This window comes from Ahaetulla prasina, chromosome 1 (assembly GCF_028640845.1).
Source record: "Ahaetulla prasina isolate Xishuangbanna chromosome 1, ASM2864084v1, whole genome shotgun sequence".
In the NCBI taxonomy this organism is placed as follows: domain Eukaryota; kingdom Metazoa; phylum Chordata; class Lepidosauria; order Squamata; family Colubridae; genus Ahaetulla; species Ahaetulla prasina.
Window position 1 is genome coordinate 15705001 of NC_080539.1, and position 13102 is coordinate 15718102.

Consider the following 13102-nt stretch of genomic DNA (forward strand, 5'->3'; position numbering starts at 1 on the left):
TCTATCTATATCTATATCTATATCTATATCTATCTATCTGTCTATCTATCTGTCTATCTATCTATATAATAAATATGAATAGAATAGAATAGAATTTTATTGGCCAAGTGTGATTGGAGTCTTGGTGCATATGCTCTCAGTGTACATAAAAGAAAAGATACCTTCATCAAAGTACAACACTTACAACACTTAATGATAGTCATAGGCTACAATTACGCAATCAGGAAACAATCAATTACAGTATAAATCGTAAGGATACAAACAACAAAGTTACAGTCGTAAGTGGAAGGAGAAGGGTGATAGGAACGATGAGAAGATTAATAGTAGTGCAGATTTAGTAAATAGTTTGACAGTGTTGAGGGGATTATTTGTTTAGCAGAGTGATGGCGTTCGGGGAAAAAAAATTAAATGTTGTATCATTAAGTATTAAATTTGTATCTTATGACTATCATTAAATGTTGTAAGTGTTGTTCCTTGATGAAGGTATCTTTTCTTTTATGTACACTGAGAGCATATGCACCAAGACAAATTCCTTGTGTGTCCAAGTACACTTGGCCAATAAAAAAAAATCTATTCTATTCTATTGTGCTGTTCTTTAAAGTCAGGCCTCTTTTTAAAGGGTCTGTATCAGCATCAAAAAATAAACACAGCAAAATCCGAGATGCAATGAACTTCAGAATAATGTTTGAAACTTGCATCATTGCAATATGTGGCATGTAGCTGATTCAAAAAAGACAATTTACTTCATAGGAACATTATAGAATTTGGATGGGAATCATCATGTCCCAACGGGAGATTTAAAACTCCCTTCCATTGGTTTTCTTTTGGAATTGCCCTAACTGTTTATAATAATAATAAATCCTCCTTCCTTCCTTCCTTCCTTCCTTCCTTCCTTCCTTCCTTCCTTCCTTCCTTCCTTCCTTCCTTCCTTCCTTCCTTCCTTCCTTCCTTCCTTCCTTCCTCAAAGAAATGCAGATTAATAAGAAATAAATTACTAAAATAAAATCAATCTATTGTGTGATAGAAGTTCTTCTCTGATAAGAGAAAAACAATGTCTACATTTATGGTTGCCTGGAAACTATAGAATTTTTGTTTGAAACAGAAAAAAATGCATTTATGACCTGTGGCTTTTGATGATCAAACAACATGGATAATAGAAAAAGTGTGTGTTTTATTATAGTCATAAAGTACTGTAAAATTTATCCCTATTGGGAAGGATTGCGGCTATTAAAATGAATGTGTTACCTAGATTTTTGTTTCTGTTCCAGATGATACCAATAATTAAAAAGGATAAAAATTTGGAAGACTGGCAGATTGGGATTAACAAATTTATATGGCAGGGTAAAAAGGCGAGGGTTAAAATGAAAATAATACAGGACTCATGGGAAAGAGGTGGTTTAAGAATGCCTAACTTTAAATTATATTATGAAGCAGTAGCCCTTTCAGTAATAAGTGACTGGTTTAACTTAACAGAGGAAAGAATTTTGAATATAGAAGGTTATGACTTGTTATATGGATGGCATGAGCATTTATTTTATGAAAAGAAAGTGCATAGGGCTTTTAAGAATCATGTGTTGAGAAGTGCTCTTTATGGTCTGGAAAAAATATTCCTATAAATTAGATTACAAGATTCCTATATGGGCGAGCCCTAGACATGCAATAGAGAATATAAATATAGAACAGAAACAGGAAATGATTACTTATAAAGAACTTTTGTATGCTGAAGGAGGTAGATTGCAATTAAAATCATTACAGGTATTAAATGAAGAAGGGAGGAATTATACTTGGTTTCAATATGGGCAAATAAGTGCTAGATGGAAAGAAGATCAAAAAATTGGTATAATGCAAAGGGAGGAAAATTTAATAAAGCAAATTAGAAATCAGACCCAGGAGCATATAAAGAGATTGTATAATGTGTTGCTTGAAATAGATTCGAAAAGGATTTGGTAAAGGATTGTATGATAAAATGGGCACAGAATATTCAGGAACCAATAATGTTGGAAACATGGGAGAAAATTTGGGTTAGAAATGTTAAGTTTACACAAGCACAGAATTTAAGGAAAATTTTTATAAGATGTTTTATAGATGGCACTTAGATCCCAAAAATTATCATGTATGTATCCTAATATCCAAGCGAAATGTTGGAGGTGTGATTGTGATGATGCTACATATTTTCATATTTGGTGGACTTGCAAGAAAATTAAGGTCTTTTGGATAAGAATTTGGTGGATTATTCAAAATGTACTGAAGAAGAAGATAAAGTTCCTGCCACAATTTTTCCTTTTGGGAATTATAACGGATTGTACAGGGATTGAGACTAAATTGATTCTGAATTTAATAACAGCAGCAAGACTGTTGATTGGACAATACTGGAAGAAGAAGAGATACCTACAATAGAAGAATGGATATTGAAAGTTATTAATTTGGCTGAGATGGCTAAAATCTCAGCTTTTTAAAAGACAATACGCAGGAAAGATATTTAATTGAATGGAAAAATGGATTGATTATCTACAAAACAGATATCAGATTAAGAACATCAGATTGCCTTTGAATAATTAGAAAGTTATTTTATGTAATGGAGAGGGGTTGGGAGATGAAAAGCTTTGGATGTGGTTATTTGGATTGGAAGGAAAATTTTATTCTATGTTTGGTTTATGTATAACAATACCTTGTGATTGACCGGAAGGGGGGAAGGAGTTTTTTTTTTTTTGGGAGGAGGGGAAAAAGGGGAAAAAATGTTCCTTCCCCTTCTCTTTTCCCTTCTTTTCCTTCCCTTCCTTCTTCCTTCCTTCCCTTCCTTCCCCTTTCCCTTCTCTTTTCCCCCTTTTCCTTTCCTTTCCTTTCCTTTCCTTTCCTTTCCTTCCTTCCTTCCTTCCCCTTTACCCTTCCTTCTTTTTCCTTCCTTCTTTCCTTTCCTTTCCTTTCCTTTCCTTTCCTTCCTTCCCTTCCTTCCTTCCTTCCTTCCCCTTCTCTTTTCCCTTCTTTTTCCTTCCCTTCCTTCCTTCTTCCTTTCCTTTCCTTTCCTTTCCTTTCCTTTCCTTCCCTTCCTTCCCTTCCTTCCTTCCTTCCTCCTCCCTTCCCCTTTCCCTTCCTTCCTTCCCCTTCCCCTTTCCCTTCCTTCCTTCCTTCCCCTTTCCCTTCTCTTTTCCCTTTCCTTTCCTTCCCCTTCCCTTTCCTTTCCTTTCCTTTCCTTTCCTTTCCTTTCCTTCTTCCTTCCTTCCCTTCCCTTCCTTCCTTCCTTCTCTTTTCCTTTCCCTACCCCTTCCTTCTTTTTCCTTCCTTCCCTTCCTTCCTTCCCTTCCTTCTTCCTTCCCCTTTCCCTTCTTTTCCTTTCCTTTCCTTCCCCTTCCCTTCTTTTTTCCCTTCCCTTCCCTTCCCTTCCCTTCCCTTCCCTTCCCTTCCCTTCCCTTTCCCCTTCTCTTTTTCCCTTTCCCTACCCCTTCCCCTTCTTTTTTCCCTTCCCTTCCCTTCCCTTCCCTTCCCTTCCCTTTTTTCCTGTCCTGCCCTGCCCTGCCTTTCCCTCTCTTATTAATTTATATTAGCTTTTATGTTCTCTTTAAAACTTTTAGTAAAATTTATATTTAAAGCAAAAGGCTGAGCCCAAATATGCTTTGCTTTATTAAATAATCTCCAGCCTATTGAATAAACCCCACCCAGTGGGACATTTTGTAAACATAGCAAATGATTCCTATTCTAGGAACAAAACCCCATACCAGAAAGATCTAGATTTAGAAAGGACCAACTGCGCAGGGCGCTGGAGGAACATTCCTGCCTGGGCAGGGGGTTGGACTAGAAGGCCTCCAAGGTCCCTTCCAACTCTGTTGTTATATTATATTATAAGAAGGTGCTTCAGGCAAAATCAAGTCTACCTAACTGGTTCAGTAGCATTCACCTAGACCAGATTAAAATGTCCTGTTTCCACGCTTTGTTGAACAGATCAAATGGTGGATTTCATACACCATGCTGTGCCATGAACCTTGTTTTAGAAGTTACAAAGGGTTGGGTTCAGAATTCCTGTGAAACCAGAACTTAATTCATTTTTAAATGACTTGGGGCAATGTGTGAACTCAACCTGCTGTTGATTGTCAGTGTTCCAGGCAGGAATGGGTTCAACTTCAACTTCACCCTGAGATATATAGGGGGGTCAAGCAACAGCTTCTCCTTCAAAGCAGATCTTCTACCGCTGAGCTATAGCTGCTTTTCAGCATTTTCAGTGAGTGTGTGTGTGTGTGTGTGTGTGAATTTGCTCTCTGACATCTTTAAGGAAAAGTCTCTTGACAAGCAAGGCTGAGAAAGATTTCTGCTGGTGTCTTGATATCAGCCACAGAAAGCAATACAAATAGAATAGAATAGAATAGAATAGAGGAATAGAAATGAGAAGAGAAGAGAAGAGAAGAATGAAAATTAGAATAAAAATAGAATAGAATAGAATAGAATAGAATAGAATAGAATAGAATAGAATAGAATAGAATAGAATAGAATAGAATAGAGGAATGGAAATTAGATGAGATAAGATGAGAACAGAATAGAATAGAATAGAATAGAATAGAATAGAATAGAATAGAATAGAATAGAATAGAATAGAAAAGAATAGAATAGAATAGAATAGAATAGAGGAATAGAAATGAGAAGAGAAGAGAAGAATGAAAATTAGAATAAAAATAGAATAGAATAGAATAGAATAGAATAGAATAGAATAGAATAGAGGAATGGAAATTAGGGTAGGGTAGGGTAGGGTAGGATAAGACAGGACGGAATGCAATGGGATGGGACGGGATGTAACAGAACAGAACAGAACAGAACAAAACAGAATACTTTATTGGGCCATGTATGATTAGGAAAGAATTAGTCTCCGTTGCAGAAGCTCTCATTGTACATGCAAAACAACAGAGTAATAATAACTATAATAACGATACCAATAAGAAAAAGTGGTAGAAAAGATAAGAAGGATAATAGTAATGTAGCCATACTGCATGGGTAAATATGCTTAGACATAAGGCGGTACTGTGGGAATTAGGTGTTCAGCAGAGTCGTGGCATGAGAGAGAAAAAATGTCTCTGTGTCTAGTTGTCTTGGCATGCAATGTCTTATTGTGCCATCCCAAAGGGAGGCAGTTGAAACAGTTTACGTCCGGGATGTGAAGGGTCTACATCTTCTCAGCCCTCCTTCTGAGTCATATAATATACAGGTCCTCAAGTGCAGGCAGACTGATTGCAACTGTTTTTTCTGCAGTTTTAATCAGGGATGGGCTGCTGGGGGTTCGCAGGGGTTCGGGAGACCCTCTAGCTAAGATTCTGTGCAGTTTGGAGAACCCCCAAATCCCACTCCTGGCTGGCCCTCCCACCCCACCCCGCCCCTCCCCTCCCAGGAGTCCCCACGCAGCCCAATTTGGATGCAGGTAAGTGCAGGGCAAACACAGAGTCTCAGGGAGAGCGAAAAATGGGTCTACCAGACAGTGGTGGGTTTCAAATTTTTTTACTACCAATTGTGTGGATGTGGCTTGGTGGGCATGGCATGGGAAAATAATGTAAAATCTCCATTCCCATCCCACTCCAGGGGAAGGATACTATAAAATCTCCATTCTCTCCAAAATCCAGGGGGAGGTTACTGCAAAATCCCCTTTTCCTCCCCATCAGCTGGGACTCGGGAGGCAGAGAATAGATGTGGGCAGGGCCAGTCAGAATTTTTACTACTGATTCTCCAGACTACTCAAAATTTCTACTACCGGTTCTCCAGAATTGGTCAGAACCTGCTGAAACCCACCTCTGGTACCGGAAGTTCGGGAAGACCGGAAACGGACCCGTTTCCAGCCTCCAGAGGGCCTCCGGCGCCTGGGGAGTCCATTTTCGCCCTCCTGGAGGCTCCAAAAAAGCCTCTGGAGTCCAAGGAGGGCAAAAACACCCTTGCTATGGTGCAGGAGGCCAACTAGGCCACGCCCACCCAGCAACTGGGCAGAGAACCCCTTGCTAAAATTTTTGAAGCCCATCCCTGGTCTTAACTACCTGTCGGTGTTTGTACCTGTCCTGTTTGGTTGCTGTACCAAACTAAACAGTTATAGAATCCCACCCCTTCCCACCACCTCCAATGTTACACTACATAAATATATTAATTTAATAATGAATGTAATCAATTAAAGACATTTGGCTCAATGGACAATGGACTCAAAGTGTTGTGTCTGCGCCCCCCGAGCCGGGCCTCCTGCCAGAAAGTGATTTGGAAAGTGAGGGGGACGGGCCGTCAGGACTTACCTCGGGAGCACCGGCTTCCCTGGCTCAGCTCCAGGAGCCAGAGGCAGGCCAGATGGAAGAGATAACAAGGCCTCTGTCCCCTGACTCTTCCCCCCCAGGCCACGCCTCCAGACCCAGTTGATGGCAATCAGGCCTGGCTAGACCCTAGATTTCGTAGGCAGGAGAGGCGGGAACAACAGAAGCAGGGGTGGAGCAGGCCTAGGAAGTGCTGAGTCATGGAGCCACACTCCACAGGATATAAAGGCAAGACTCTCCATGTCATGTGATTCTAGAAATCCCGAAAGTACCTTCGGCGTGTTGGGCAAGCAGAGTATGTCTAGTACTTGCTAATTGTTCCGAACCGACTACGTCATATCCACCCAGCATACAATTACTCGCTTTTAGGTCATCGGAGTAGATTCGTTAATCGGGTCAAGCCTAATGGCCTGAGCCCGTGTGGTCAATGAATACTCATCGTCAAGATCAATTTAGATCCGAAGGTGATCCATCATGATTGCACTTTTAAAGAAAAGCCCCTGGGTAAATAACCAATTTATGCCACCCCTAGCAAGAGCCTGACTCCACCTCGGATGACTTGGGCAAAAGTTTGCACAGTAAGGACCTACTCCTAGTCCCTAGCAAAGGAGCTGGAGTCCAAAAAAAATAGTCACCGATCGGCTAGAAAACAAATCTCATTCCCATGAGGGACGATCATAAAACAAGTATCCTAAAAACGCACCATTTTTGGAAGGGACCTTAGGCACTCTTCCCTAGTTTCACCTTAACCCCCATTTTAGTGTCAGCCCAGCAGGAAACCCAAATTTAAGAACACCATCTCCTGTCAGCTGATTTGATAATAGAATATGCAACAGCTTTAACAACATTTTCTTAAAATTTCCAGTGTTGGAGCATTCACAACTTCTGAGGCAAGCGTTCCACTTTAATTGTTCTAACTGTCAGAAATTTCCTAGTTCTAAGTTGCTTCTCCTTGATCAGTTTCCATTTCTTCTTGTTCTACCCTCAGGTGCTTTGGAAAATAGCGACTCTTCTCTCTTGGCAGCCCTGAGATATTGGAACAGCTATCATGTCTCCCTAGTCCTTCTTTCTAGACTAGTTCCTGCAACTGTTCTTCTATGTTTTTAGCCTCCAGTCCCTAATCATCTGTTGCTCTTTCTTTTCTTTCTAGAGTCTCAACATCTTTTTACATTGGTGACCAAAACTGGATGCAATATTCTGCTTTATAAGGCATTATCACTTGATCTTGATTCTATCCCTCTGTTATGCAAGATTGTTGGCTTTTTGGCTGCCTAAAACAAATAATTTCAACACTGTCAAATATTTACATCTGATACTATTGATCTTCTCATGTTATAATCTCCTTCCACTTATGACTGTATGACTGTAACTTTGTTGCTGGTAATCCTCATGATTTATATTAACATAACATAACATCAGAGTTGGAAGGGACCTTGGAGGCCTTCTAGTCCAACCCCCTGCCCAGGCAGGAAACCCTACACCATCTCAGTCAGATGGTTATCCAACATTTTCTTAAAAATTTCCAGTGTTGGAGCATTCACAACTTCTGAAGGCAAGTCGTTCCACTTATTAATTGTTCTAACTGTCAGGAAATTTCTCCTTAGTTCTAAGTTGCTTCTTTCTTTGATCAGTTTCCACCCATTGCTTCTTGTTCTACCCTCAGGTGCTTTGGAGAACAGCCGACTCCCTTCTCTTTGGCAGCCCTGAGATATTGGAACTGCTATCATGTCTCCCCTAGTCCTTCTTTTTGTTAAACTAGACATACCCAGTTCCTGCAACCGTTCTTCATATGTTTTATCCTCCAGTCCCCTAATCATCTTTGTTGCTCTTCTCTGCACTCTTTCTAGAGTCTCAACATCTTTTTTACATCGTGGCGACCAAAACTGGATGCAATATTCCAAGTGTGGCCTTACATTATAAAGTGGTACTAACACTTCACGTGATCTTGATTCTATCCCTCTGTTTATGCAGCCCAGAACTGTGTTGGCTTTTTTAACAGCTGCTGCACACTGCTGGCTCATATCTAAATGGTTATCCACTAGGACTCCAAGATCCCTCTCACAGGTACTACTATTGAGCAAGGTACCACATATACGGTACTGGTGCATTTTGTTTTTTTGGCCTAAATGTAGAACCTTACTTTTTTCACTGTTGAATTTCATTTTGTTAGATAGCGCCCAATGTTCAAGTCTGTCAAGATCTTTCTGTAACTTGAGCCTATCTGAGTGTTGGCTATTCCTGCCAGCTTGGTGTCATCTGCAAATTTGATGAGTTCCCCATCTATCCCCTTGTCCAAATCATTGATGAAGATGTTGAAGAGTACTGGGCCTAAAACAGAGCCTTGGTACTCCACTGCATACCCTCCATGTGGATGTAGTTCCGTTGAGGACTACGTTGAGTCGGTTGGTCAGCCAGTTACGAATCCATCTGGTGGTGGTGCTGTCTAACCCACATTTTCTACTTTATCTAGTAGTAGGTTATGGTCTACTTTATCAAATGCTTTACTGAAGTCCAAGTAAATTATATACAGCATTCCTCTGGTCTACTAATTTTGTCATTTTGTCAAAGAATGCGATAAGATTAGTCTGGCATGATCTGTTTTGACAAACCCATGTTGGCTTTTGGTTATTACTTTGTTTGCTTCTAGGTGTTGTGATTCGTTGCTTGATTATCTTTTCCAGAATCTTCCCGGTATTGAGGTCAGACTGATAGGTCTGTAGTTTCCTGGATCTTTTTCTTTTTTGAAGATGGGAACTACATCAGCTCTTTTCAGTCCTCTGGCAGCTCCCCTGTGCTCCAGGATCTTTGAAAGATATAGTTCAGTGGTTCTGAGATCACGTCTGCCAGTTCCTTCAGAACCTTGGGGTGTAATCCATCCGGTCCTGGTGATTTGAACTCGTCTAGGGTAGACAGGTGTTCACTTACCATTTTCTTCCCTATTTTAACTTGTGTTTCTAATCTGTTTTTTAGTGCTGTTTTGATAGGTTGGATTGTTTTTCCTTTTGTGTAAAGACAGATGCAAAAAATGAGTTAAGTAGATCTGCTTTCTCCTGTTGCTTGTCATCTTCTTGCCACTTTCTCCCAGCAATGGGCCAATTGTTTCCTTGACTTTTTTCTTGTTTTTAACATGTTGGAAGAAGCTTTTTTTGTTATTTTTACTTTTAGCCTTTGTTCATTGTGAGCCTTAGCTTTCCTCACTTCATCTTTACAGGCTCAGGCTGTTGCTGATATTCTGCCTTAGTTATTTGCCCCTCTTTCCACTTTTTATATTTGTCCTTTTGTCTTTCAATTTGTCAGATAGTTCTTTATGCATCCATGCTGGTTTCTTTTGTGATCTACTATTTTTCTTCTTCATTGGTATTGTGTTAGACTGTGCTTTTATAATCTCACTTTTCAAAATTTTCCAAGCTTCTTGAGTTGTTTTCCCCATGAGGATTCTCATCCATTGAATCCTTCTCAAGATCTCTCTAAGTTTGTTGACATTAGCTCTCTTAAAGTCCAAGACTCTAGTTTGACTTTGTTCTACTACTTATTTGCTAATGTTGAATTCCAATATTGCGTGGTCACTTGAAGGTTCCTGTAGCTTCAACACCTTCTATCATTTCATCTCTGTTAGTGAGAATTAAGTCCAATATGGCTGATCCTTGTCGCCTTCTCTATTTTTGGGAAACAAAGTTGTCTGCTAGGTTTGTTAGGAACCTGTTGGATCTTCCACTTGGTGCAGAGTTTGTTTCCCAGTTGATGTCAGGGTAGTTAAAATCATTACTACTGTGATGTGCTTCCTACATGAGTTAGCTGACTAGCAAAAGTTCATCTACTTCCTCTGTTTGGTTGGGTGGCCTATAGTATAGACCTATGGCAATATCGTTTTCACCCTTTTATATTGACCCAAATACATTCAAGATGATTTTCATCATTGTTGTGCTCTATTTCTGTAGAGATGTAGTTATTTCTTATATATAGTGCAACTCCACCTCCTCTTTTATTTGGTCTATTTCTTTTAAATAATTTATATCCCTCTAGCTGTATGTTCCATTTGTCAGTTTCATCCCACCAAGTTTCCGTAATGGCAACAATATCATATCTACCCTCATTTACTTGGTTCTAATTCACCCTGTTTATTCCTCATACTCTGTGCATTGGTGTATAGACATTTGAGTCCATTTGGATTGATCTTGTGTTTACTGTCTACATAACCTGTGTTGACTACTTTCATGCCACCTGTTGGTTTAGTGCACATGGTATGGCACTCACTGTTAAATGCTTGGTTTTGCTTGATAGCATGGTTGATAGTCTTACCCGACATCTATGTTACATGCACTGATAACCCTTTTAGTTTTCAATTGGGGACAGAAATTTTCTATATCAGTTAATTCTCTGTCCCCACTGTTCAGTTTAAATGTTTATCCAGAAAATCTGTGAATGTATTGCTAAGTAACTCAGTCCCTTTCTTTGATGGATGCAATCCATCTCTTTTACAATTTTCATTGGACCAGTTGCAGACATCATGACTAATAAAACCAAAGCCTTCCTTTTCACACTCCTTTAGCCACATTAAACTCACTACATGCCTTTTTTGTTCCTTATGTACTGGTAAAACCTCTGAAAAGTTAAGCCTACAACCTATGCTATTAAGTTCATACCCTAAGCTCTGGAAATCATTCTGCACAGAAAGCACATCCTTTTGGGACAGATCATTTGTGCCAAATGTATATTCAACATGAATCCTTACTGGCATTCTTGACTATCTTAAGAATAAGCTCTTGTCTCTGCTGGCAGTAGCACCAGGTAGACACCTGACGTCTTTCAAAACCTCCATATCCTTTCCTAAATTTACATCCCTTACAATTGAATCACCAATCAGAAGGTGGTTTCTCTTTTTGGATACCTTGCTCTTCTTGTGTGACCGATCTGTAATACTTGATACACTTTTCAAAGTAGGTTCACACTTTTCAAAGTAAGTTCTTCATCTTGAACCATAATCCCTTGATTGTTTGAGTTATCAGTATCACAACTACCTTGATCTGTGCTTTGTATTGATTGTTTCCTGATTACTTATTTGTACCCTATGACTATCATTAAGTGTTAAATTTGTACCCTGTGATTATCATTAAGTGTTGTATCATTAAGTGTTAAATTTGTACCCTGTGATTATCATTAAGTGTTGTATCATTAAGTGTTAAATTTGTACCCTATGACTATCATTAAGTGTTAAATTTGTACCCTGTGATTATCATTAAGTGTTAAATTTGTACCCTATGACTATCATTAAGTGTTAAATTTGTACCCTATGACTATCATTAAGTGTTGTATCATTAAGTGTTAAATTTGTACCCTGTGATTATCATTAAGTGTTAAATTTGTACCCTGTGATTATCATTAAGTGTTAAATTTGTACCCTGTGATTATCATTAAGTGTTGTATCATTAAGTGTTAAATTTGTACCCTATGACTATCATTAAGTGTTGTAAGTGTTGTACCTTGATGAAGGTATCTTTTCTTTTATGTACACTGAGAGTGTATGCACCAAGACAAATTCCTTGTGTGTCCAATCACACTTGCCCAATAAAGAATTCAATTCAATTCAATTCAATTCAATTCAATTCAATTCAATTCTATTCTATTCTATTCTATCGCAAGATCTCAAATGGATAGCTAACATCAAAAACATCATTAAAAAAGGACAACAAAGAATGTTCTTTCTGCGCCAACTCAGCAAGCTCAAACTGCCCAAGGAGCTGCTGATCCAATTCTACAGAGGAATTATTTAGTCTGTCATTTGCACCTCTATAACTGTCTGGTTCGGTTCTGCAACCCAACAAGAAAAACACAGACTTCAGAGGATAATTAGAACTGCAGAAAAAATAATTGCTACCAACTTGCCTTCCATTGAGGACCTGTATACTGCACGAATCAAGAAGAGGGCCGTGAAAATATTTGCAGATCCCTCGCATCCTGGACATAAACTGTTTCAACTCCTACCCTCAAAACGATGCTATAGAGCACTGCACACCAGAACAACTAGACACAAGAACAGTTTTTCCCCGAAGGCCATCACTCTGCTAAACAAATAATTCCATCAACACTGTCAGACTATTTACTGAATCTGCACTACTATTAATCGTTTCATAGTTCCCATCACCAATCTCTTTCCACTTATGACTGTATGACTATAACTTGTTGCTGGCAATCCTTATGATTTATATTGATATATTGATCATCAATTGTGTTGTAAATGTTGTACCTTGATGAACGTATCTTTTCTTTTATGTACACTGAGAGCATATGCACCAAGACAAATTCCTTGTGTGTCCAATCACACTTATTTATTTATTTATTTATTTATTTATTTATTTATTTATTTATTCATACTTTTATACCGCCCTATCTCCCTAGGGACTCAGGGCGGTGTACAGCCATATAAAAACCACATAAATATACAAAGTAAAACATTAATCTAAAAAACTTATTAAATAGGCCAAATATTTAAAATAGACATATAAATAATAAAACCCGGTTAAAATTTAGATTTAAAAATTTAAAAATATTAATAAAACCCCAAATTAAAATTTGACACTATTATGCCAGTCCCGCTTGAATAAATAGGTGTGTTTTGAGCTCACGACGGAAGGTCCGAAGATCAGGCACTTGACGTAAGCCAGGGGGAAGTTCGTTCCAGAGCGTCGGTGCCCCCACAGAGAAGGCCCTGCTCCTGGGGCCGCCAGCCGACACTGTTTGGCGGACGGCACCCTGAGGAGACCCTCTCTGTGAGAGCGTACGGGTCGGTGGGAGGCATAAGGTAACAGCAGGCAGTCTCGTAAGTACCCAGGTCCTAAGCC